The sequence below is a fragment of the Vombatus ursinus genome, unplaced genomic scaffold (genome assembly GCF_900497805.2).
Source record: "Vombatus ursinus unplaced genomic scaffold, bare-nosed wombat genome assembly UNPS02000580.1, whole genome shotgun sequence".
Lineage (NCBI taxonomy): Eukaryota > Metazoa > Chordata > Mammalia > Diprotodontia > Vombatidae > Vombatus > Vombatus ursinus.
In genome coordinates this window covers 7,141,154-7,166,141 of record NW_020940358.1, presented here as the reverse complement: position 1 = coordinate 7,166,141, position 24,988 = coordinate 7,141,154, and the positions used below count along the sequence as shown (strand labels likewise).

The 24,988-nt window shown below is 40.6% G+C and overlaps 1 protein-coding gene and 1 long non-coding RNA gene across 4 annotated transcripts in view; one reads left to right on the top strand and one right to left on the bottom strand.

Annotated features, from left to right (window-relative positions):
• The window catches only part of LOC114034442, a 102,038-nt gene extending 87,456 nt beyond the window's left edge, over window positions 1-14,582 (bottom strand). The window contains exon 1 of the long non-coding RNA XR_003568100.1: window positions 14,435-14,582. This is a non-coding gene — a long non-coding RNA (uncharacterized LOC114034442). The remainder of the gene's footprint in view (window positions 1-14,434) is intronic.
• SLCO4A1 (solute carrier organic anion transporter family member 4A1) overlaps window positions 13,328-24,988 on the top strand; it is a 70,843-nt gene continuing 59,182 nt past the window's right edge. For 2 of the 3 annotated variants that reach the window (XM_027850114.1, XM_027850109.1), the window contains exon 1: window positions 13,328-13,413. The gene's annotated coding sequence lies outside the window, so the exon portion shown is untranslated. The remainder of the gene's footprint in view (window positions 13,414-24,988) is intronic. The other variant, XM_027850112.1, reaches the window with a different exon arrangement.

Below are 24,988 nucleotides of genomic sequence, written 5' to 3'. Positions count from 1 at the left end.
AGCAAAGAAGAAAAATGGGACATTGCTACAAAAAAGAAAAAGGATTGGGCTTTGGCAAGGCACTTTTATGTTTGAAAGAAAAAAAAAGGCTAGAACTCTTTGTTTTTCTATGATGTTCATATACAACAAGTTCTGTGCCTTCTGGGATCCAGTCAGAAATGTGGGCCTCATCAATTCAATTCATGTCAATGAAGCATATATTGAGCACAGAAGGTGTGGCAGACTCTGGGTAAGGAGTTGTAAGAAAGACCCTTCCCCTTATTAAGAGTGTATAAGACTCAGTCACTGATGTTTTAGTCTAGCTGGGAAAATAAGACTAGGAAATAGATTTCTGGTTGGTCTCTGCCTCAAGGATCTCCTCACACAATTCTTCCTCCAATTAACTGCCTAAGTAAACTTCCTAAAGCCTGGGCCTGATGATATCACTGCTGTTCAGTTAACTTTGATGACTACCTGTTACATACAGGCCCAAATATAAAATATTCGGTTTGGCTTGTAAAGTCCTTTAAAACCTGGGTCCCTTCTACCTTTGCAATCTTCTTATCATCCCTCTGTGGGTTCTACCCATGACCTACCATCTCCAAGCTCCATGCCTTTCTCGTGGCTGTTCCCCATGTCTGGAGGGTTCTTCTTCTTCACCTCTGCCTCCTGGCTTCTCCCGCCTCTTTCAGAACTGCTGCATCCTCACCATTGCAAGAGGACTTTCCCCATTCCCCATACTGCTAACACTTTGCATCTGAGATCACTTTGCACTTGTATGTATCTTACATGTACATTTTTTTTTCATCGTCTCCCCCATTAGAATGTGAGCTCCTTGAAAGCAAGGATTGTGTTTTTGCCTTTCTTTGTGTCCCAGTGTCTGACACATATTAACTGCTTAATAAATGCTTATTGTCTGACAAGTCCAAAATAGCTAAATAGTCATAAAGGATAATTTATTATTCAGTTCTCAAAGAGTGGTACAGAGTGCTATAGGAGCTCAAAGGAAAGAATTCAGTGAGGCTTGGCCTAGTTGGTGAAGCCTTTTTGTATTAATTGATATTAACATGGTCAGAGTTATACAGAAACCTATTTCTTGATAGAAATTATAGCTTTGGAAAAGATATGATGGGTCCTTAAAATACTAGAACACATAATCTCAGCTTGACTAAATACCCCAAATAACTTCACTTAAAATTTTTTTAAATTAAAAATATCATTATTGAGGAACCCCTTAGGGTCTGCCTAATATCAACCCTTGATGGCTGCTCCTAAATCTGTGGAACTCTATCCCTCTGTGGGCCCCCCCCAAAATCTAATCAGTTGCCAAGTTCTGTTATTTAGACCATGCTAACATCCCTTGTATATGACTCCTTTTCTCTGCTGACCACTCTGGTATAGGCCTTCATCACCTCATGCCTGGACTATTCACTCTATAGCCTTTTGGATGATGTCCTTGCCACAATCCATCCTCCACTCAGCTGTTAACATGATCTTCTTAAATCACAAATAGTACCATAATAAACTCCAGTGGCTCCCTTTTGCTTTTAAGATCAAATATTAAATCTCTGTTTTGCTTCCAAAGCTCTCCATAACCCAACCCCTTCCTATCTTTCCAGTCTTCTTCCACCTTACTCCCCTCTGCAAACTCTGCAATCCAGGGACACTGACCTCTGTGCTGTTCCTCAAACATGACATTCCATATCCCAACTCTAGGAATTTTCACTATGTGTCTCCCATGTTTGGAACTCTCTTCCTCCTTTTCTCTGCCTCCCAGTTCTTCCTTCAAGTCTCAGCTAACGATCTACTTCAAGAAGCCTTTCTCAATGCCCCTTAATCTCAATATCTTCCCTCTAAGATTATGTCCAATTTACCCTGTATTCTGTTTGTATGTGGTTGATTGTATGCTGCTTTCTCCAGCATTCCACCTTATACTGTGACCTTCTTTAGGGTGTGAACTGTCTTTTGCCTTTCCTTTTATCCTCAGAGCTAAGGATAGTACCTGGTATATAGTAAGTGATTGGTAAATGCTAGCTGAAAGACTGAATTGAGAGGTAATTGTTTACATCAATAGACAACTCATAAGCTTCCATTCCCATTGAATTTCTCCAGCAAAACCAGAAGGAAATACATGACATCTTACCAAATCAAAGGACATTTACTTGGAGTGAATAGAAGGTAATTAATGAGTAATTAAATTAAGCCTCAAGAACTCTCACTACCCATTTCTCAAGGCTGCCTATCTCCCACAACTCCAAGGGCTGGAAGGTCAAAGTCCATTCACCTTACACAACTCAATCTCTTTAACACAAGAAGAGAGGAACACAAGCAGTTTCATTCACATCTACCTCTTTAAGAGGTGGGCATCCATAAGTTCTCTGTTCCTGCAATGACTTCTCAGAATAGAACTACAGGCTGGTGAATGGCTAAGCTCTGAAGCTCCTGTATCTCAAAGGCACTGCTTCCTATGATGGAAATGCTGAAGTCTCAATGCCTTGGCATATGCATAATATCATGGAATGGTGGAACATTTCAGTGAGCCTTGTTGTTTTCTTGGGAAACAGAGCAAGAGAAGCCTCTTGTATTTCCTTCTATCAGAGTACCTGGCCACTGATTTCTACTAGGTAGTATACACTAGATGCAGCTCCATTTTCTTGTCTCTTTATCTAGCTCTGCTACCACAGCATCTTACCTGTCTCATCCTTCCATTAGAGAATTGTCACAGAATTTTGCTTCTTTATTTTGTTTGTTTGTTTGTAACCTGATGCATGAAAAGTGTGCCTTCCCAATGAAAGCTCATTTTGAACATCATTTCCTATCAAGATCTCAGGTGTTTCAGTTCCCAAAGAATGCATACATTTGTGCCCCTTACAGAAGGATTTGGATAGGCAGCTTTTGGATAGATAGAAAATGGGAGTGGAGGGTGGGGAGGGAAAGGACATTCCAAAAATGGAAAATGACATGAACAAAGGTATAGAAGTGACTAAAATTTTATTTATTTATTCATCAATCAGTCAGTTAATTGGTTTGTTAGTTAGTTAAACTGAGGTTATCTGTGGTGCAGAAGAAATCTAGCATGGCAGTGCTGAGGATTTACATTAGGCAATATGAGGAAATGAATTTAGATAGAAATTAGACAAATTGTTGAAAGCATTAAACATCAGTTTCAGAAGTTTGAAGGACAATGGGAAGACACCAAAGGTTTTTTGGTTTGGTTTTATTTATTTTAGTTGGAGAGTTATATGATTAAAAAGCAGTCTTTTAAGAAATGTAAGTTTTCCTGGTAGTTGATAAAGCACTGGACTTAGAGTCCAGAAGACCTAGGTTTAAATCCCACCTGTGTGATTCTGGGCAAGTCTGAATCTCTCAAGGCCTCATCCTCATTTCTAACATGAGGAGATTCGACTCAATAGTTTTTAAGGTCCCTTCCAGTTCTAACTCTATGATGTCACTAATCTCTTCTTGTCATGGCACACCATTTTGTGCAATTGGCTCTGATTATGCCAGTGGAGTCCAAATTCTGGTAGGTGCTACCAACTTGGAAAATCTTTGAGTATGGGACCAGCAACAGAATGTCTATCTATTGGGTGAGAACAGGCTTAACTAAATTCAGAGAGGTCCATCACTGAAAACTTGACCCCTGATAACTATATCTATATTTATCTACACATCTACAAACCTATCTATTTATGTCTCTCTATCTTGTTTATAGTAATTCATTAAATTATCCACTAAGTTTAGGAGGAATTAAGATCTGTATTGGCAGGCGGCCTGCACTGATGAAATCACAGGGCTTTTGAAACACTGAAGTAGTCTTGCAGGTAACAGGCAGGGGAGATTTGAGGCAACTCACCAATGCCTTTAGGAAACTATATTTGAAGCATGTCTCCCACTCCCAAACATTGATTCAATCTGAAAAGCTCATTTTGTGGTTAAAATTTTTGTATCTGTTGTCCACTCACTTTCAGTTATTATTTCATCTTTTTAGTATTTCCTTCTCTTCCTAGGTTCCTCTTACTCCTTTGTGTGTTTGTTTGTTTTGTTTACTGCAGCATGAGGAAATAATCTTTGTAGCAGAAACAAGTAACCTGGTGGAGTAGGAGAGTATGAAGGCAGAGGCCAGGGAAGAGATATACAAAGTTGTGCTGGAACCTGGTGGGGTTCTGAGGTTTGCTGGGAAGATAGAACAGGTATTTGGACAAACTTGGAAACCGTGTCACCAGTAATGCATTTTGCCTCTTACTAAAATCAAAGCTATGAGGTAGCTGCCATGAAGGCAGGAGAACATAAAAAAGAATAAACAAATGAGACAAATGAAAACTGAAATTTAAATGAAATCTGTCTAGTCAGTCAACAAGCATTTATTAAGTGCTTTATGCATCAAACACAGTGCTAAGTACCGGAGATACAAAGACAAAGTGAAAGTTCCTGTCTTCAAGGAGCTTTCATTGTAATGGGAGGAGACAATATGTACAAAAATAGTAAATATATATATATATATATATACATATATATGTATGTATGCGTAATAGATATAGATATTACATAGACTACAACTACATATAATTTATATATTAGAATCAATCATAACAAACATATATATGTATATATATGTATATATATATATACATATATTTGTACACGGAGAGGGGAGGGGAGGGGAAAGAAGGGGAGAGAAAGAAAGAAGGAGTGAGAATACAATGTAGTTTGGGGAAGAAGTACACTAACATCTTGGGGAAATCAGAAAAGACTCTAAGTAGAAGGTGGTCCTTAAACTGAGTCTTGAAGGAAACCAAGGATTCCAGGAGACAGAAGTACTAGGCAGCACATTCTAGGTGGGGAACAGTGCAAAGACATGAAGGCAGGGTATACTACATGGCTTTTCCTATCTGCAGAACAGCATAAAGGTCTGTATGGCTTGATGACCAGGTGCAGAGAAGGGAATTAAGGTATAAAAACTGGAAATAAAGAGGACAGATTGTGAAGAGCTTTGAGTAGCAAATGGGAGTTTATATTTAACCTTCAAGGCAATAAGGAGCCATTGGAGTTTATTGCACAGGGGAGATCTACATGATCAGACTTATACTTTAGGAAAGATTACTTTGTCAGTCATGTGGAAGATGGATTTGAGTGGCAAGAGGTTTGAGGAAGGGAGACCAATCAACTGGCATTTTTTTTTAATGTACTTCAATTCCAAATATAATGAGGGTCCTGCTATAATGTAAAGCCTTCTGCTATACAGTAAATTCTACCATGCTACAGGTTAAATCATACATCCCAGAGCTGTAGTGCAGAGTACATATTTGACTATAATACAGAAAGCACCAGGAGAGTACAGAAGAGAAGAGAGCAGGATAGGCTGGGATTATCTCAAAGAGAAGACTGCAAGGATGAATGGGACATTCATGGGAGCTGGATCTTGAAACACAAGTAAATGTGGGATTAACAAGAGTGAGGAAGGCATTTCTAGGAGCAGAGCTAAGTAGAAATAAGTATTATATATTTGTGATATTATGAGGAAAACAGCATGTCTGCATACGCCAGTTAGAGAATAGTAGTGTTTGTTGAGTGGGGATCATGGGATTATAAATTTAAAGGTAGAAGGGACTTGAGAGGTCATTGAGTCTAAACCTCTCATTTAACAGATGAGGAAACGGAAGCTCAGAGACGTTAAATGATTTGCTTGAGGTCAAAGCTAATAAATGCCTCAGGTAGAATTCAAACCCATGTCTTCCTGAGTCTAATTTCAGCATTCTAGCCATTTTGTCACAAAGAACCAGTTTACACATTAGGAAAATAACTTTGGTATTTTGAGGCTGTGTGGAGATTGAATTGGGTAGAGATTTAACACAGAAAGACAAAATAGGAGGGTATTGTGGTAGTCCACATAGGAGGTGATGAGGGCCTGAATGAAGGTAGAAGATGTGTGAGTGGAGGGAGGTGAACATATGTGAGACATGTTGTGGAGATAGAAATGATAAGACTTCAAAAAGAAATGGAAATGTGTATTGAGTCAGAGTACAGAGTGAAGGAGGAGACTGAGGTTAAGAACCACAGTCACTGGAAGGATGGTGGTGCTCTCAAAAGTAATAGGAGTACTAAGAAAAGGTATGGGTTTGGAGGAAAAGATAATGAGTTCCATTTTGGCCATGCTGAGTTTGAGATGCCTATAAGGATTCCCATTTGTAATGTTCAGTAGGAAGTTGTGATACACGATTGGAACTCAGGTTAGGGACTAGGGTTAGATCAAAAGTTGGATCAACTGGGATTGAATCAAGGAAACATCTGCACAGAGATGGCAATATGAGATAAGATTGGAAAAGTATATTGGATCTAACAGAGGCTCTTACATATCACCTAAAGGACTTAGTGATAAGAATCGTTGCTGTTGTCTTTAGAATGGAAATGCTGCATTGTGGGAAGAAAATATTATTTGTCCTCCTCTGAATTTTTGCTAGCTAATACCATCCCATTCAGAGGTAGTTGGTAAATGCTTAACAACTAGATCATAGGGTAGGGGGGATGTACACTGGACTGGATGTATTTTTTACATTTAATCTATATTATTAACATTTTCTCCATCATTTTATTAAGTCTGGACAATTAAAAAAACAGTAAATTAAGCACAGTTTGTAGCATTTGACAATTCCCAAGGTGTAAACATACTGAAAATTTGACAATTGACTCTTGGGAGCCAGTCTGAGCCAGTTCTGGAATAGTAGGCCTTAATTTCTTACACATCTGATAGCTGCTAGGTCTCTGTCGATTGAGTGCTTTGAATGATTCCTGGTTGAACCAATCATTCACAGGGACTAATTCTCAGCTGACATTTCTCTTATTTGGCCACCTGTGCACTGTTTACCCACCCATAAATACATTGACTTTCACTTTTTTATTGCATTTACAAAGTGAGGCTTGGCCTTAATCTTAAATGCCTTCTACCTTTGCACTGTCTCCAGTCCAAATTCCACTTTATTTCCTTCTGTCATGTCATTTACTCTCTATGCAAAGAGAAATATGACATTGTGGATAGAAAGCTGGCTTCAAAACCAGAAGTGAATTATGGAAAAAAGTATTTATTAAGGACTTACTATATGCAAAGCATTGTAATAAGCAGTGAAGATACAGATAAAAGTCCCTCCTCTCAAGGAAACCATGTTCTAATAGGGCTAGATAACTACACGTTTCAGTTGCAAGTTAAAAGGAAAGGTATGATGGTCCTTATAGGGAAGTAGCAAAGTAGGTGGTAATGCTTCTTGTTTAGCTTCATTAATATAAGTGAGCTCTTTTCTGAGCTCAAGAAAGACCTAATTTCAAGTCCCACCTCTAACATGTTGGCTGTGTGACCCTGGGCAGGTCACTTAACTTCTTGGTGCTCTGAGCAACTTTCTAAGATTTCAGGGTTCATAGAATGCATAGATTTGCATTAAGTAAAGGGAATTTCCTCATGTGGAAGTTTCATATATCAATGATCTCAATGTCTAGTCCCTATCCCCTTCAATTACATAACAGCTAAAATGAGATCATTTAATAATTGTCCCTCTTAGAGATGGGACTGACTACACACTGAAAACAAGAACAGGTATTTTTTTTTTCCAGGTATGTTTACCAGCAAAGGCATTTCCCAGTCTATGGATGCAAGTCAGTAATATCTATGAAGCATCACCTCAATACCTAATCTGCATTATTTTAAAGAAAGCTTGTAAAGGGAATCAATAAGCTCTAAAATAAATTAAAAGGTGATTCTGTGCTTTATTTTCATAAAAAGGCAGAATCTCGGAGTTGGAAAGGACGTCATCGGACATGTAGTCTATATTCAGTACTTGAGTAGGATATTCCTCTTAAAATAGCCCTGAAAATTGTCATCCAATAGTCACCCAAAGACTTCTAGGTCTTTTTCTCCCCTCACCTGTCTCTCTAACTTCTTTCCCTGCCTCTCTTCCTTATCCTCCCTTCTTTTTGTCCCTCACCTACCTACTTCCTCCTCTGTGTTTTTCCTCCCCAGTCTCTGTCCTTCCTTTTCCCTCTCCTTGTCCCTTTCCTGCCTCATCCTGTCTTTCTCCTGCCTCCTCACTTTCTTCTCTGTCTCTCACCATCTACTCAACTGGTCACCTTCCTCATGTCCTCAGACCCAGCTGATTGTCTTTCCTCACCCGATCACTGAAACCAGCAATATGAGTCACTGCCAGTTGTAGAGTATACAATGGGAACCTCAGACCATCAATGTCATACAGGGACAGGAGTCTGTGGGGGCTAAAGAGCCTTCTAGGTTTTATAACAACAATGGTGACTATGTCTGAAGTTTCTTAGACCCTGACCATAAGTAGGTGACAATCTACAACCAAAGATATTTTGAGAACATTTTCAAGAGTGAATATGAAGTAAGAAGGTTATACCTATGGAGGGATCCAGCCGCAGCAACTTGGGGGCTCTGGAGCAATCATCTCCTCACCCAACACATAGAGCCTATCACAACCCCATAGAAAACGTTCAGTACTTACACCCCAATGTAGGTAGAATACTAGAATCACTGAATACTAGATCACTTCCTCAGAGACACTCTTTATGGGTATGGCTTTTTGACTCTGTGTTTCCTGAGGTGGTTGTTCCCAGTCTAGGAAGGGATGGGAACTGGGCAAAAGGTCCCCAACTCCTCAAATGCCTGGGGTGGAGGGCAAGGAGAGGAAAGGTATCTCACCTGCTCCTTTTTTTTTTAAGAAGACAAAGATAATGTAAAAAAAAAAATAACTTCCAGTGACAAGGAGATCACTATCTCCCAAAGTAACCCATTCACAGAGAACTTGTCCCTCTAAGTTTGGGAAGTTAGGTAAGGAGGATGAGATTCAGAGGGAAATTCAGAGGGGTTCAGAGGGAAATGACTGAGGCCCAGATAAGGAGGTCAAACACCTGGTCCTTGGGGCAAGTGAACATGCTAGAGAGGAGAACATAGAGGCAGGCAGGCTGGATGGATCTCAAGGGCACATATGCCCTCCTTTGAAACTTGCTTTTTTGTCTTATGTCCCCAGAACTACCGTCATTCCTCTTTTTGTAGCTAGGCCTCCAGATTGGGATTTCAGAGAATTGTATCCCATTCCTGGCTTTGATCTTAGCTTGTTCTATGACTGTGAGAAAGTTTCTTAGCCTGTGTTTCTTTTCCTAGCTGTAAACGAAGATAAAATTCCCCAAATAGATAAAATCCACACAGTCTACTGAGAGAACTACTAAATACAATCTTGCTTCTTTCCTTGAGGCTTCTCCAAATGTGACATCAGAAGAAAAAATGAAAGTTGTCAAACTACTGGTAGGTAGCAAGTCCGATGTCAACACTGAACATGGAAGGATTTCCCTTTATTGCTGCACCAGGGGGCAAATTGAACTTGGACTTCTTTCTCCTCCTTTGTTATCTTTCTCTCATAAGTACTGTTTTAGAATACAGTACAAACAAACTGTCATTGTTCCATAATGCTACTGGGCTCTGGTCCATCACATTTGTGGTTCTATGTTCCCTCTGACCTGCATTTCTTGTATTGCCTCAGATGATTTGCTTGGCATTGTGGAAGAGTTAGTTTTTATATGCCATGGCATTACACAATGTACTGAAATGACAGAGCTCACCTCCCACCTGGTGCTTCAGGGGAGATCTGAAGACCCACAGAAAGCATGCCATGAAGAATACTTTTTGAACAGTATTCCAAAGAATAAAACCAAGGGCTGAGTTTGGGCAATTTTTAAATTAAATTAAATTAAAGGACTGAAATGACTGGAACATTTATTTAGGGGCTCCCCCCTTTAATTCTTACATAATGTTTTTAAAGCAATCTGGTAACTCTCAGGACATATTTAAGACAATATGGTAACTCAATCACTAAAGGTAATGAGTGAATTGAAGTGATTGCTCAGGACTCAGGGGTGGGGAACCTGCAGCCTCAAGACCATATGTGATCCTCTAGGTCGTCAGCGTGGCCCTTTGACTGAATCCAAAATTGTTCTATGAAGTTTGGATTAGGTCAAAGGGCCGAACTTGAGGGCTGAGAGGTAATACAGGTGAAGCTTGGGTTCTTAGTAAAGCAGTCATAGAGATGCATATTCCACAGGCATTTTGGAATTACTATGACTATGGGCCTTAGACAGGGTTTTGCTTTCACCAAAGCCACTGAGTTGCTATGAATTAACTTTGCTGCCAAGGGCATTGCAATATCTTTTATTCCCTGACTCTTGAAACATACTTGTCTGGCAAAGAAGTAGCATCAGTGAACAGTGGAAAAAAGTATGACCAGGCCTAGGTTCAACTGCTCTTGGTTTTAGTTTTCTCATCTGTAAAATGATGGCTAGATTATCTTTAAGGTACCTTCCATATTTATAATCCTATGTTTTTCCTCTGTCTGAACCATTTCCTTGTTTGAGGAAACCAATTACTTTTGGGAAACTTACTTAGATGGATCCCAGTTGAGAGAAATGACTGCTTATCTCTTACATTAACAACCAATTATTAAATTAGGATTAAAGTTTTTCCCTTCTATGTCCTCACTCAAAGCCCACCCTCTCAAGGACATTTCTGACCTTGCCCCCTAATTTGCCCCACCTTAATCTAGGTGGAATACTTACTCCACCATCTTTCATTGTTTGTTGACTGGTTGGAGGATAGATCCTTTTATATAGTTTGCCTGAGGTGGAATGGTCTAACTTGAGAGTAAGAGTGACATAAATCAAGGTCATATCCCCTAATCCCTAATTAGAATAAGACCACCTTTCATTATAATATTCATTTTTTAATTAATTGTTAACCAATCAGAGTTGATTTATGCCTGTCAGGAACACCCCTCTTCCAAAGATATGAGGGTGAACAGCCTCCATGATTTGTCTTTGGTTTATGAGAGAAAGTCAAATGACCATCTTTTTATTATTTGCTAGCCATAATTAATAAAAATCATTGTTAATTACCCAGAAATTATGTTTCTCAGACTTTTCATTTATCACACAGTACTTAGAGTTCCCATTCTCCATGATTTGTTTTCCTTGATCTCACTTTCTTTTCCCTGGAGCCCTACCCCCAGAATACATACTCTCTTCTCTTCCCCATCAATAACTATACTCTTTTCTTATCATTTTCTCATTTCTTTTCCTGAACTGTTTTACTGGATTTCAGTGATTAATGACTGCTTTTGATAGAAACATGTTACCACTAGAAATGTCTTCTTGTAGCCTAAAAAGGGATTTGGTCAAAACCACACTTGAAGATGCCAAATGAAATCATATGAAGAAACTCATATACAATTATACATGCATTCTATGACTGAAGCAGGCATCAGGATAAGTGTTAGGTTGAAGAAGAAAACTGGGCTCCTACCAAAAGAAAGCTATTTTGGCCTTCTAATATGTCTGCCCACTCCTACTGGCTTTGGCCAGACTGCTCGATAATCCCCAGAAATGACTTTCCACTTCTCACCTCTGTATCTTAGGTGAAATAGTTCCCCATATCTTGAATATACTGTCTCTTCTCTTATATCTCTTAGATTTCCTTGCTTCCTTCAAATCAGAGGTCATAAGTCTTTTTTTGCTCCTCCTCTAGTTATTAATATTCTTTCCTTCTTGAAATTACTTTGTGTCTACTTCATATTTACTTGTGGACATGATCCATCCCTTCTGCCAAGGTGTGAATGTAAGTTACTGGAGGGCATGAGTAGTTTCATTTTTGTCTTTATATCTTCATTACCCAGTATGGTGTCTTGTATGTAGTGGGTGCTTTATAAATGTCTGTTGTAAATTGCACTGAAGTCAGTTGCTCCGCCTCCTTGGTTAGGCCATTGGTACTTCTTACTAGGCTCTGTCCTTTTCTGAGTAAAACATAGATAATGTTAAACTATTATGTACAAGGCATTGTGCTAAGTGCCAACTACACAGAGATGAAAACAACACAGTCCCTGACCCTTAAGGAATCAAAAATCTAATGGGAGAAATAGGACATAATTAAGTACGATATAATGTGACAAGGTAAAGGTGAAACCTAGACAAGCTGTTCCAGGAAAACTTTGAAGACAGGAACATCACTTTCAAGAATGGGTGGGAGCTGCAAAGAGAAAGTGTTTTCTGAGCAGGACCTTGAAGGAAGAGATGGATTTTTGAAAGGCTAACAGGCTTCCAAGAATAGAGAACAGCCTATAGAAGGGGGCAGGGTGGGGGTGGGAGTGGGGGAATAGGGAATGACCACATCAGCGAGCAACTAACACTGAAATTTGATTAGAATCTAGAATGTGGGAGAGAGAGTAGTATAAAGTAAGGCTGGAAAGGTAGACTGGAGGCAGATCATGGAGGGTCATAAAATGCCAGACTGAGTTGAAATTTTCTAAAATTATTTTCGTGTTTGTTGGTTTAAAAAAAAATTCATGAAAAGAGTGAGAGATCTTGATATACATGTGGTGGGGTTTTAATTTGCAAGGGTTCCTGCAATTAAAACAAAACCGTTCAATCCCACTGGGAGAACCTGTTAGCAGAGCTCTAGGGACCTTGGCACCAGGGCGTAGTCCTCAAATTCACCTTCCTTTCCCTTCGATTGCCATTCCTTCCAGTTTGCCCCATTTCCCTGTTATTCTGATAACACCTTTTGTACTCTCTCTTTTGTGACCCTCCCTTCCCCTTTAATAATCGAGTGAAAAACCTGAAAGAATTCACCCCTCACTATGGTTGATACCCCGTGGCAGTTATTTTCTGGTTAGGGCAGGAAATAGTTGTTTAATTTCACTTCCTCCACACCCAGTTTTTCTCCCCCCCCACTCCATTTTTCCCCCCTAAAAACAAATATTCTTCTAGTAAAGATCCTACTTCTGCCAATCCACTTACTGGATGATGACTGCGCAAGCCCTCATTTCCTCATCAGTAAAATGAGAAGGTTGATCTAGAATGATCTTTTAGGTCTCTTCCAGCCCAATTTTATGAAGCTATTTCAACATCCAGAAAGAATCTTCCCTTTCTTCTCGTAACCTTCTCCCCCCACCCCCTCTTACTTCGGTCTACACCCAGCGGGTTCTGACTATCGGAAGAATTAATTAATGTTTTCCTTTTTTTTTCCCCACCCTTATTCCACGCATCTCGATGACCCACTCTCTCCCACAGACTGTCCTTCATCAATATCCTCCAACCTACCTTCTACAAAGCCCTTCCCAACTGTCAATTTCAGGTTCTCAAACTGGGGCCAGCTGGGGGTGGGGGGGGTGAAGAGAAACGGAGGATCCTGAACCAGCGCTGCAATTGGCCACTGTCAGTAAGGCCATAGACCTGTGCCCTTGTCCGATTGGAGGCCGCGCCAGTCACTCGAAAATATGGGCGGAGTCTTGGTGAAAGGGGATGAATGAAGTCAAAGCGGGCACAGGGGGAGGTGGTCAGAACGTGGTAGTAGCAGCCTGAAGCCGGTGGCTGAAGAGATACGCGACGGATGCGGTAAGTGGGGAGGATTCGGGGGATCCTGATGGGGAGGACTACGTCCCGGGGACAGCGTCCTTCAGATTAATTGGGGCTAATCTAGTCCCCCCTCTTATAAAGAACGTGAGCAGGTAACCACCTGAAATAGGTCGGGGACTGAGAAAAAGGACACTTTACCACCACCCGAGATTATCTCGAGGACAAAACAGCCCTAATTGTGAGAGAAGGATAGATACAGGGACTGCGTTTCTGCCAGGGATTGATTTGCCACGTGAAATGGCGAAAGCATTTGAGACTGGGAGATGTGCAAATCATTCCGGTTCAGGGAAGGGTGTGTTAACGCTATGAACTTTTAGGGGAAATACCCAACTCTCCATAACATTTTCTCACCTCAGCCCACAAAAAAGTGTGAAATGTAGTGTCTCTTATTTCCCTCATATGCCTCAACTCTGGAGGCTTTATATGTCTCCTTTGATTCTTTCCATCCTTCTGTCTTTTGGGAGGCTGGGGTGGGGTGGGGATTGGAGGTGGCGCGGAGTGCGGAGGGAGGGAACTGAGGAGCTAGAAGGATTGCGGGAAACTGACCTGAGTTTACTGCCCATTCCCAAGGGTAGGTTTGCTGCGGGCTGGGGGTGGACCTGGAAATGAGCAGAGTGGAAGAAGCAGCCTTAGAAGATGAGGCTGGGCTCAGGAAACATCAGCGTTGTCTAAGGTGATGAGAAGGGAGGAGGCTTTCCAATGATGGGAGAAGCTGGAGAATATTGGTTTGCTGCTAAGGCTAGAGGCTTCCTGACAGTCTCTTGCGTGGGAGCTGGAGACAAGGGAAAAGAGCAAAGAAGAAGCTCGCCTTTCCTTGGGGCAGCTGAGGTTTCTGGTACAAGAGATTTCTGGTGTATCTAAACAGGGAATAGGAAGGAGTGGGGGGCATGGGCTAACGCAGAGGCGCCAGGGGTGTGCTGTGACCAAGCTGCAGTCATTAGATTACTAGCTCTCTTATCCCCCGCCCTTTCTGAAGGGGGTTGTTATAAGACCCACCAACCTGACTGTAGTTCTGGTTCCGCGGGTCTGCTTCCTCCCCGGATTTTGGCGAGGACGGAGGGGGCTGGGGTCACAAACCAAGGCTATTGCTTGCTCCCCAAAACTGGTTACAGAGCTTCAGGCTGAGCTGAGCTGCTTGCTCTGCGTTGCGGCTGTCTTTTGTGCTAAGGAGGCGGGAGGGTGGTTGCCGCTGACGGGAGCTACTCAGAGGTTACTCTCGGTCATCCACCTGCCAGCAGAGGTTGGGTGGCTGGTGCTGCTGATTCAGGCAGGAAATCAACATTTGCCAAAGGAAAGAAAGAAAAAAAGTTTCATGATTGGTTTCCATCTCATTGTCCAATCATTTTACACTGGAAATCTCCTCTCCTTAAAGAAAGACCATATGAGTCACTCCCTCGCTTGTCGGAGAACAGAAGGAGGAGGGAGAGAAACCACACCTCCCCACGCAAGCTAGGCACAAAGACTTTTCCTGCCCACCTGGCTGCCCTGCCCAGTCCCTCCTCTCTGTTTCTCGGGCCCTCGGGGCTTTCAATTTAATGGGATGGAGGTGGCCTTCGAATTTTCCAACCTACAGGAAAGGTTTGGAGCAATGCATACGCAGCACGCTTAACTAGAATTCACAATGTTATTTGGCTCCCCGTGCAGGACTCTAACCAAGCCACTATGAGGGTGATTTTCTAAACTGTCTATCTCCCCTTGGCCCTGATACAATGCTCTAGGCACAAGGGTCCCTGACCTGTCTTGGTGAATGGCCCACCAGGTCATTACCAGGTAACCTGGAATCAAAAGTCCCAGAGTAGAATTCTTGCTCTTACACTAGCTGTGTAATCTTGAGCAAGTCTCTTCATTTCTCAGAGCCCTGGTGCCCACTTTTATCAAATGAGGCTGTTGGACTAGGTGATTAACGGAGGCAACTTGATGGAAAGAGCGCTAGTTCCAGTCAGAGGCCCTCAATTCAAATTTTACCCCAGGTGGTAACTACTTTGTGACCTAGGATAAGTCACTTAACCTTTGGAGACTCAATTTCCTCATTTGTAAAATAAGGGGGCTAGATGAACTCTGGGATCTTTTCTAACACTATGATCCGATGTGAATCTCTTACAAACCTTATACTTACCTACAAAAACTATGTGTGAGGTCACTTCCAACTTTTAGTCCTATAAGCTACATAAGTACTCTGAGGATCTACGGGATAGATTCACTAATGCTTAATTTGGTGTCCTTATTTCACCCTTAACCAGCAGTTAAATGGCCATTGGTTAAAATCCAAGTGACTTTGAGCTCTTTCCTGGCTTGATTGGAATTGGAACCTATTTTATCTATCTCTAGAAGCAGCTATGGGATTGTATTGTTTAAAGAGATTGAACTCTCCCCCTGGTGTTTTTATGTGTGTGTAGTGGGGAGAGCATAAAAATACTTGGAACTGTTATTTTAGAATTGTTCCCATATCAAAATGTGTCACTTAACTAATCAACAAGTTTGAAGCTAAGTTATAACCTGGTTATTTATTTACAGGTGGTATTGTGAAAAACAAAACCAAACCATTGCCTTCATTCAGAAAAGACAACTATGGTTTGTGGAATCCCCATAGATCCCAAAGCCAGAGCCATGTTTTCCCTTAGCACTTACTGTGTCTGGCATATACTAAACACTTAATAAAGGCTTACTGATTGATTGATTACTATAAGAAGGGTTTCTTTCAAGTTGTGTAGGGAGAAATTAGGCTCTCCTTGGATCCTGGGGTACTAAGTAAAATTGTTAGCTTTTCCATGACAAGCAATTAAGAGGTACAAAAACTTAAGCCAGGGTTACAGTAGATGTTAATGAAAAGTTCAAAGAACAAATACATTGTGTATGTGTGGGGAAAGAGGGAGGACCTATAGCTACATGCAGAAGAATATGATAATGAAGGCAGAGAAGCATAATATTTTTTAATCCACTCATTTCCCTACACTGTGTATATTAATAAATATTTAATGTATTTGAGGGCTTCAGAAAGGTTGGAATATTTAGTTCAAATATTTTGAGCAGGTGCCTCTGATTTCTAAATGATGATTATCTCCAGTAGCACTTTAATTCCCTCTGTCAAAATCTCAATCCAAGTATGCATTCGTTGATCCTCTCCTTAGGAGTGATATTTTTCACATGCTTTCATATAGCTGGGTAGATGATTAATAATTTTATTTGGATTTGAAACATCTGAATTAATGAGCAGATGTGAACATTCTGTCTGAAGAAAGGCTAGGAATAGCAGTATTTTTCCACAGTTATTGTACCTGATTTTTTCAATGTCCAAATTGCTCCAGGAAGTATCTTTGGAAACAGCATTGCCTCTTTCAGGCCACTAGGGTACAGCTCAATAAATTACCCTTTGGACTATTAAATGTCTCTCTGCCCCACCATACTGAAGCTTGAATGGAATAATACCCTTTCCAGAGAGCTTAATGTCCTGGTATTCATAGGAAGTAGCTTACCCACATGCAGGATCTGGCTCTTTTTTTTTTTAAAGAGGTTATTGCTCAGCTGTTATAAATGTCCGCTGGTTAGAATATACAAATAAACTTATTATTAAAATTGGAAGAGATAGTTTAAGATGAAAAGAAATAAAAATCCATTGTTCAAATACATTTTAACTGGCACAATTCATTAGTCTATTTTTATTTAATAAACCGTTTCTTATATATCTGTATTCCAAAAATAAAGATACCCAATTAAATAAGAACAAGAAAAATTTCAGTGATTTTTTTTTTTTGCACACTAGTAGGATATAGAAAGATTTTGTTCAGGATTTTTTTTTTTTTACAGAGGGGCGAGGAGGGAGAAAAGACCTGTGATTTCACTGATTGCTATTGCTATACCAATGAGGTGAGGTGAAGGAGCTCCCTCTACCAGTGCAAGACAGCACAGGCACTGTAATTTACAGAGTTGTCTGGGTACACTGAGAGGTTAAATAAATGATTTGCCCAGGATCACTCAGTCTGTATGTGTAAGAGGCAGGACTTGAAACCAGGTCTTCCTGATTCACAAGGCATCTCCACTATGCCACAGTGCATACCTAAATATAGGATATTTAGGCAAAATAAAAATGGAAAGGTGGTTCAATGGATAGTGTACGCAGCTTAGTTAATAATATCTGGGTTCACATCTTGCCCCTGATGCTAGTTGTATGACCCTGGGCTAATCACTAGAGCTTTTTGTCCCTTAAGGATCTCCTTAAGATGCATATTAAGTCATAATGGGTTCTAATTGTCCCTCAGTGGAGGGACTTTGCACACTGGGAGTTCTATACTACCAAAACCACAGATCCATCTTGTATTTTACTTTTTGTTTGTTTTTGAAACACAGGTGGAGAATTCTTATAAACAAAGATGCTGTTGCAAAATCATGTTGTTAAAAAAAAAACTCCAATGATTTATTTCTCTGTATCTAATTAATTAATTGACCTTGCAGTATCCATTTCATTTTCTGTTCAGTGATGGATCAAATAGTCCCAACTTTCCAAGCCTGTTAGAAGGCTAGGGTTAAAACAGAAGAAGAATCTAGAGAGGGTCCTTGTCAAGCCACCTACCTCTAGGAGACAGTGACCATCATCCAGAGGGCTTGGATGCTAATTGGTATCAATGATGTCTAAGAAAAGGGACCTTACCATCTTCCTGACAGTCAAGACTGATAGATGCTGTCCTGGAAATATTTCCTCTTGCTGGTATTTTTCATGTTATTTGTCTAGTATGATTTATATTGAGTTTGGCAATTTTATGAGAGTAAAGCAGCCAGCTCGGAATGAAGTCCAGTTTCCCAGTCCAGAAGCCATTTGTTTGCCCACACCCTAATCTCACAGACAAAAGCCCAGATGAAGTAGGCAGGCTGGAAAGTCCTAGTGATAAAAAGGATACGGCACATGCAGACCTGGGGAGGGAAGTGTTGTTTCTGTGCTGTTGTTTTCAGTGCAAAAATGGCAAGATATGCCTCTGGAAAGGACTCTTGGAATATACACCCTGGCTATACAGCCATTGTAAAATGGCCAGTTTCCAATTCTCAAATGATCCAGATCTATTGACATTCATCAGGTTAGCTTGTTGACATGCTTTAAGGCTAGGACTATATTAGAAAAAATAACATTAACTTCTGAGTTTCCTTCTTAGTCACTGTGAAGTCAGATTTGAAAGGTATGTTTTGTTCTTTCTTTTATACTTTACTAAAAAGAAAATATCTGCCCTTCTCATTAGGTGGTAATTATTTTTTGGTTAAACTTTTTTTAAAAATGTGTCAATCAGTTAGTTGCATTTATTATCCACCTACTACGTACCAGACAGCATGCTAGGCATGTAAATACAAAGAAAGGCAAAACAAAACAAAACAAAATGGTGATCTAATGGGAAAGACATGTCAACAACTGTAAAAGATAAGTTAAGGGTAATATCAGAGGGAAAGCACTAAAATTAAGAAATCCTTAGAAAAGCTTTTTTGCAGAAAGTGAGACTTCAGCTGAGACTTGATGGAGGCCAGGGAAGCCAGAAAGCAGAGACGACGAGGAGGATAGCTAGGTGGCACAGTGGATAAGAGGGCTGTGCCTACCATAAGGAAGACTCATCATTCTGAGTTCGAATCTGGCCTCAGACACATGCTAGCTATGTGACCCTGGGCAAATCACTTAATCCTACTTGCCTCAATTTCTTCATCTATAAATGAGCTGGAGAAGGAAATGGCAAACCACTCCAGTATCTTTGTCACAAAAACCTCAAATGGGGTCACTGAAGAGTTGGACACAGCTGAAAACAACTGATGAGGCGGGAGAAAATGCCAGGAATGGGGGACAGCCAGTTAAATTCTTAGAGTCAGGAGATGAAGTGTCATGAGTGAGGAACTGCAAGAAGGTCAGGGACACTGAATTGCAAGTATGTGAAGGAGAATAAGGTGTACAAAGGGGTCAGGTTATGGGGGTTATAGAGGGCTTTGAAAGTAAAACAGATTTTATATTTGATTTTAGAGGCAATAGGAAGTCACTGGGGATTAGAGTGAGGAGAGACTTGAGGTAGGAAGACCAATCAGAAGGCATTGCAATTGATCAGGTTTTAAGTGATAAGGGTCTATAAGATGCTAGTTGCAGTGTCAGAGAAAAAGGAGCCTATATGAGAAATGTTTTGAAGGTAAAATCAACAGGACTTGGCAACAGATTGGATATAGGGGAAAGGGGTATGAGAAAGAGTGAGGAATCCAATATATGACACCTAGGTTGTGAACGTGGGTAACTAGGAGGATAGTGGTATTCTTGGCCATAATAGGGAAGTTGGGAAAAGGGTAAGGTTTGGTGGGGAAAGATAATGAATTCCATTTTGGGTATTTGGATATGGATTTGAGTTTAAGATGTCTGTGGGACATCCAATTCAAGATGTTAGACAATTGGATTGGATCTTCAAGACAGAAGACTGGGAGAGAGGTTAGGGATGGACAAAGAGATTTGGGTGTCATCTTCATAGAAATAATAATTGAATCCATGAGAGTTAATAAGATCACCAAGGATCATATAGGCTAGAGGAAGAAGAAAAGAGGGCCTATGAGAGAGCCCTGGGGAACTCCCACTGTTATTGAGCATGATATGAATGAAGACCTAGCAAAGGAGACAGAAAAGTCAAAGGATATGTAAGATGGAGAACCAGGAGAGGGTGATGTCATGAAAACCTAGAGAGAAGAAAGTATCAAGGAAAATAGTGTTTGACAGTGAGAGGCTAAGAAGGATGAGAATTGATAAAAGGACATTAGCTTTCATATGTGAGAGATTATTAGTAGCTTTGGAGAGCAGATTCAACTAAATGATGATGTCAGAAGCCAGATTGCAAAGAATTGAGAATAAGAGGAAAGTAGAGGCACCTGTGATGAACAGCCTTCTCGGGGAGTTATCATCAGATGTATTGAAAACTTTTCAAAAATAATTCTGAAAAGAATAGTTAACCTTTTTCAATTTGAAGATGAAATGGTGCTTGGCACTAGAGGCTAGAACTAGGAGCAGGGGATCAAAGTTGTAGTAAATCGGTATTCTCAATCAATCAATTAATAAGCACATATTGAGCACTTGCATCTGTGTAATGGTCACTAGATAATTTTGGGAGGTACAGGCAGCTGGGGGAAATTTAGAAAGGCTTCATGTAGAAGTTGGTACTTGAGCTGAGACTTGAAGGGAATTAAGGATTCTAAGCATCGAGGTGAGGAATTCAAGGGCAATTAAGTGGTATAGTATAATATAGAGCCCTGGACTTGGAATTAGGAAGACCTGAGTTCGAATCCTGACTCGGATAATTACTAGTTGTGTGATTTTGGACAAGTCACTTAACTCTCCCAGGCTCAGTTTCCTTATTTGTAAAATGGGGATAGTAATAGTGCCAACCTCACAGTGTTGTTGAGAGGATTGAATGTGTACAAATAGGGTGTCCCAAAAATCGTAGTGCAATTTTAAGCTATTAAAACTTTAAAAGTGCACTAAGACTATTGGGACACCCTGTACATTTCAAGTGCTTCACAAATTTTAAAGAAGCATATAGAAGGTAGCTATCACTAGCACTATTATTTCTATTGCCATTCACAGGCATGGGGGACATTTGACACAAAGGCACAAAGCTAGGAGATGCAATACTGTATATGAGGGACAGCAAGAAAACCAGTTTGACTTCATCATGTGTGACTAAAGGAAAATAATGTCTAATAAGACTAGAAAAGTCAATCAGTCAGTAAACATTTGTTAAGTGCCTACTATATGCCAGGCACTGTGCTAAGTGCTAGGGAAAACAGACTGTGGCTAGTCTGAGAAGGCCTTTAAATGCAAGAGGAATTGTGCTTTCTCCTAGGGTTAATAGGGAGCCAGTGGATTGTATTGAGTAGGGGAGTGACGTTGCCTGACCTGTGCTTTAAGAAAATCACTGCCGTGTGCTGAATATATTAGAGAGGGAAGAGACAACAGGGAGAGCAATGAGGAGGAAATAGTCCAAGTGTCGTTGTTGTTGCTGTTCAGTTGTGTCCGATTCTTCACGACCCCATCTGGAGTTTTCTTGGCAGATACCGGAGTGGTTTGCCATTTTTTTCTCCATCTCATTTTACATATGACAAACTGAGGCAAACGGAGTTAAGTGACTTGCCCAGGGTCACACAGCTAGTGTCTGAGGCTGAATTTGTACTCGGGTCTTCCTGACTCCAGGCCTGGTGATCTATCTATTGAACCACCTAGCTGCTGTTGCTCCTCACAGATAGAGGCATGGACTTCTTCAGCAAGTGGTGGGTTCACTGTCTTTTTGAGCAGAGACTGAATGAGCACTGGGATATCATACAGAAGGATTCCCATTCAACTGTGGGTTGGATTCTGGGACTTCCAGTTCTCTCCCAGCTCTGAAATTCTGTGATTCTTGGTACATTAATGGAGCTCAACTCTCTTCTCCCGAATTAAATTGCTAAATATTGAAAGGGCTTCTGTAGCAAGCCTCTACTTGCATATAAAGATCGTTTTGAAGATAATCTTTTATTGTTGTTAAAGACCTATTGGTAGGAAAGTAAAAAAAGAAACCATTTTTGTGGGGCGTTTCACGTGTAGGGGGTGGAAAAAAACGAGGGGGTGTGAAAGCCATGCAAATCACATCCTTGTTGTCCTTCCTCGTTTGACTTATCCTACTGTGCCAAGTATCAGGACAGGGAGGTCCCCAAAACATTCCATCTGGATCCATGTGACCTGAAAATTCTCAAGCATGGAAAAGGACATATTGTTCTCTGAAGGAGGGGAAATGGAAAAATATAAAAAATGAGAAGCGTGCCATTGTTTTAGGACAAGTGAGATGCTTGACAGACTTGAGGATTGAGAAGTAAATCTATCTTTCAACAGCTGCTGAGCAGGCCTTGTCGTTCTCACTGAGTGTGGGAGATCAGAGCAGATAGAACTCCAGACCTGGGAGCATAGCTGGGCAAAGCATTCAAATTCTAGCAGATGTCTGATTTCAGGGGCAGGAGGCACATGCTATAGCCCCCTTTAGTCCTCAGTCACTAGAGAAACCCCAGAGCTGATAGTTAGAACATGGGTAGCCGGCACTGGTGTAAGTTATTGACTTGGCCAATGCCTCCTGTCACTGAGAGAGTATCTAAGAGAAAGGGCTCAGAATTGGTTGGTTTTATGGACTTCAGAAACCTTTATTGTTTGGGGAACTATAACCAAACCTGTTTGTGTTGGTTTCTACTCTGGGTTACACTACTCCAAAATAATTTTTAAAAAATGCTGTCCTGTAGATATTTAGTTTGGATTCCCTAAGCCCTTTAGAAAAACCTTATCTCTCTGGAGGTCAGGACCATTTTACCTTCTGGTTCTTTGCGTTCATATTAAACTGTAGAGAAGCCTGCAAAGTTTCCTCTACAGATGACCAGATTTTTGGTGGGTTGATTGCTTCAAGATTGCTTTGGAAAAGATAATGACTCTTCCAACTAGATATTAAAAAAAAATTCTCTTTACAATGTTACCAGCATGTAGCTAGTATCAATTGCCAAAGGTTATTAGATATCATGACTCGGGGAATAACAATAATAATAATAATAATAATAAAAATAGCTAACACTTATCTAGCACTTCATATGTGCCAATCACTTATCTCATTATCTTGTTTGCTCCTCATAACAACCCTGGAAGATAGTGTTATTTTTATCCCTGTTTTACTGATGAAAAAACTGAGACAAGCAGAGGTTAAGTGACTTGTCTAGAGTGACACAGCCAGTAAATGTCTGAGGCAGAATTTGAACTCAGAGTAGACTGATTATTAGTTGGATCTGAAAGAAATCTTAGTCTTTCTAGCTTGACATATACAATCCTGGTTGGGGAGGGGATAAGAATGGGAGCTGAGTTCCGTTGGAGGAACTTCGGTTTAAGTTTCTAGAATGAGACTTGAAAGGGGTACACGTAGGCATGCCTTTGTATTGTCTTTTCAGATTCCTACTTCATTTGGCTCTGGTCTTAACTCAGAAATGCTTTCTCTATCTTTTTTTTTTTTTTTGCGATCAGGTTTAAGTGACTTGCCCAGGGCCTCACAGCCAATGTGTCTGAGGCCAGATTTGAACTCAGGTTCTCCTGACACAAGGTCCAGTGCTCCATCTACTGTGCCACCTATGGCTCTTCTTAAAACTCATTTCTCCCTACTGGGCCACAACCCAGCAGCATTTACCAGCCAGACTACCCAGCAATGGATTATACAGTAGTGCAATGATGACCAAACCATATTTTCCAATGAGGTGGAAACTTTGAGCAGATACTGGTGTTTTAATGTATGAGCTCCTCAGTGTCTAAGCCCATCCAGCAATAAATGTAGATCACCAAATTCTGAATCAACCTACAGAACACTGAGGAGATGGTCACCTATCAATATTTGTAGAAGCACAGAACTCAGAACACAAAGTTCTCAGACTTTTTGGTCTCAGGATCCCATTTGACTCTTGAATATTGAGTCCTCTGCCCCAAGAGCTTTTGTTTATGTAGGCTGTATCTATTGATATTTACCAAATAAGAAATTAAAATGTCTTAAAATTATTATGAAAATAGTTTTGACTTCTCAAACCTCTTGAAAGGGCCTTCAGAATCCCTGGGCCACACTTTGTTCTATGAATAACAAGCCTTCTTCCTCAAGTCTCTACCTTATAGCATCACTGCATTTGTTTCCTGGCATTTTGATTCACCATTTGTACTTGGGGTACAGTTGAGGAAACAGCTGATTATTCATGATCTCATAGATCTGAAGAACCAGAAAGAGATTAGTTCAATGTCTAGTAAATTCCAATTATATTCAGCTTCAGTCAGCTAGGTGGCACCATAGTGCACAGAGTCCTAGGCCTGAAGTCAGGAAGACTCATCTTCGTGAGTTCAAATCCGGCTTCAGACACTTACTAGCTGTGTGACCCTCAGCAAGTCACTTGTCCTGTTTGCCTCACTTTCTCATTTGTAAAAATGAGCTGAAGAAGGAAATGGCAAACTATTCCCCTTACCTTTGCCAAGAAAACCCCAAACTGGGTCTTGAAGAATCAGACACAACTGAATCCATGTTTCAAACATTGTGCTGGGGAGCAAAGAGACAGATAAAACCCTCAAAGAGCTTTCATTTTTTTTGGTGGAAATAGCATTGTACATATATAAGGGAAAAAACATTTATTAAGCACCTACTATGTGCCAGATACTATGGAAAACTCTTTATAATCTTGGGAGGTAGGTGATCTTATTCTTCTTGTTTTACAGTTGAGGAGACTGAGACAAACAGAGATTAAATGACTTACCTAGGGTCACACAGTAAGTATTTGGGGCTGGATTTGAACTTGGGTCTTCCCAACTCTAGGCCTAAAGCACTAACTAGTGTTTGGCCTAGCTTCTTCCTATATGTATAAATACAAGGCAGAGGATTAAGGGAGGGTACTAACTAATGTAGTGGGGGGGGGCGGTCTGGAAGGGTTTGATGTATAAGGAGGAGCTTGGGCTAAGTTTTGGAAACACAAGGAATTTCAAGGATGACCCTGGTTTAGTCTCTTGAGTTTTACCTTATGCATAGGTAAT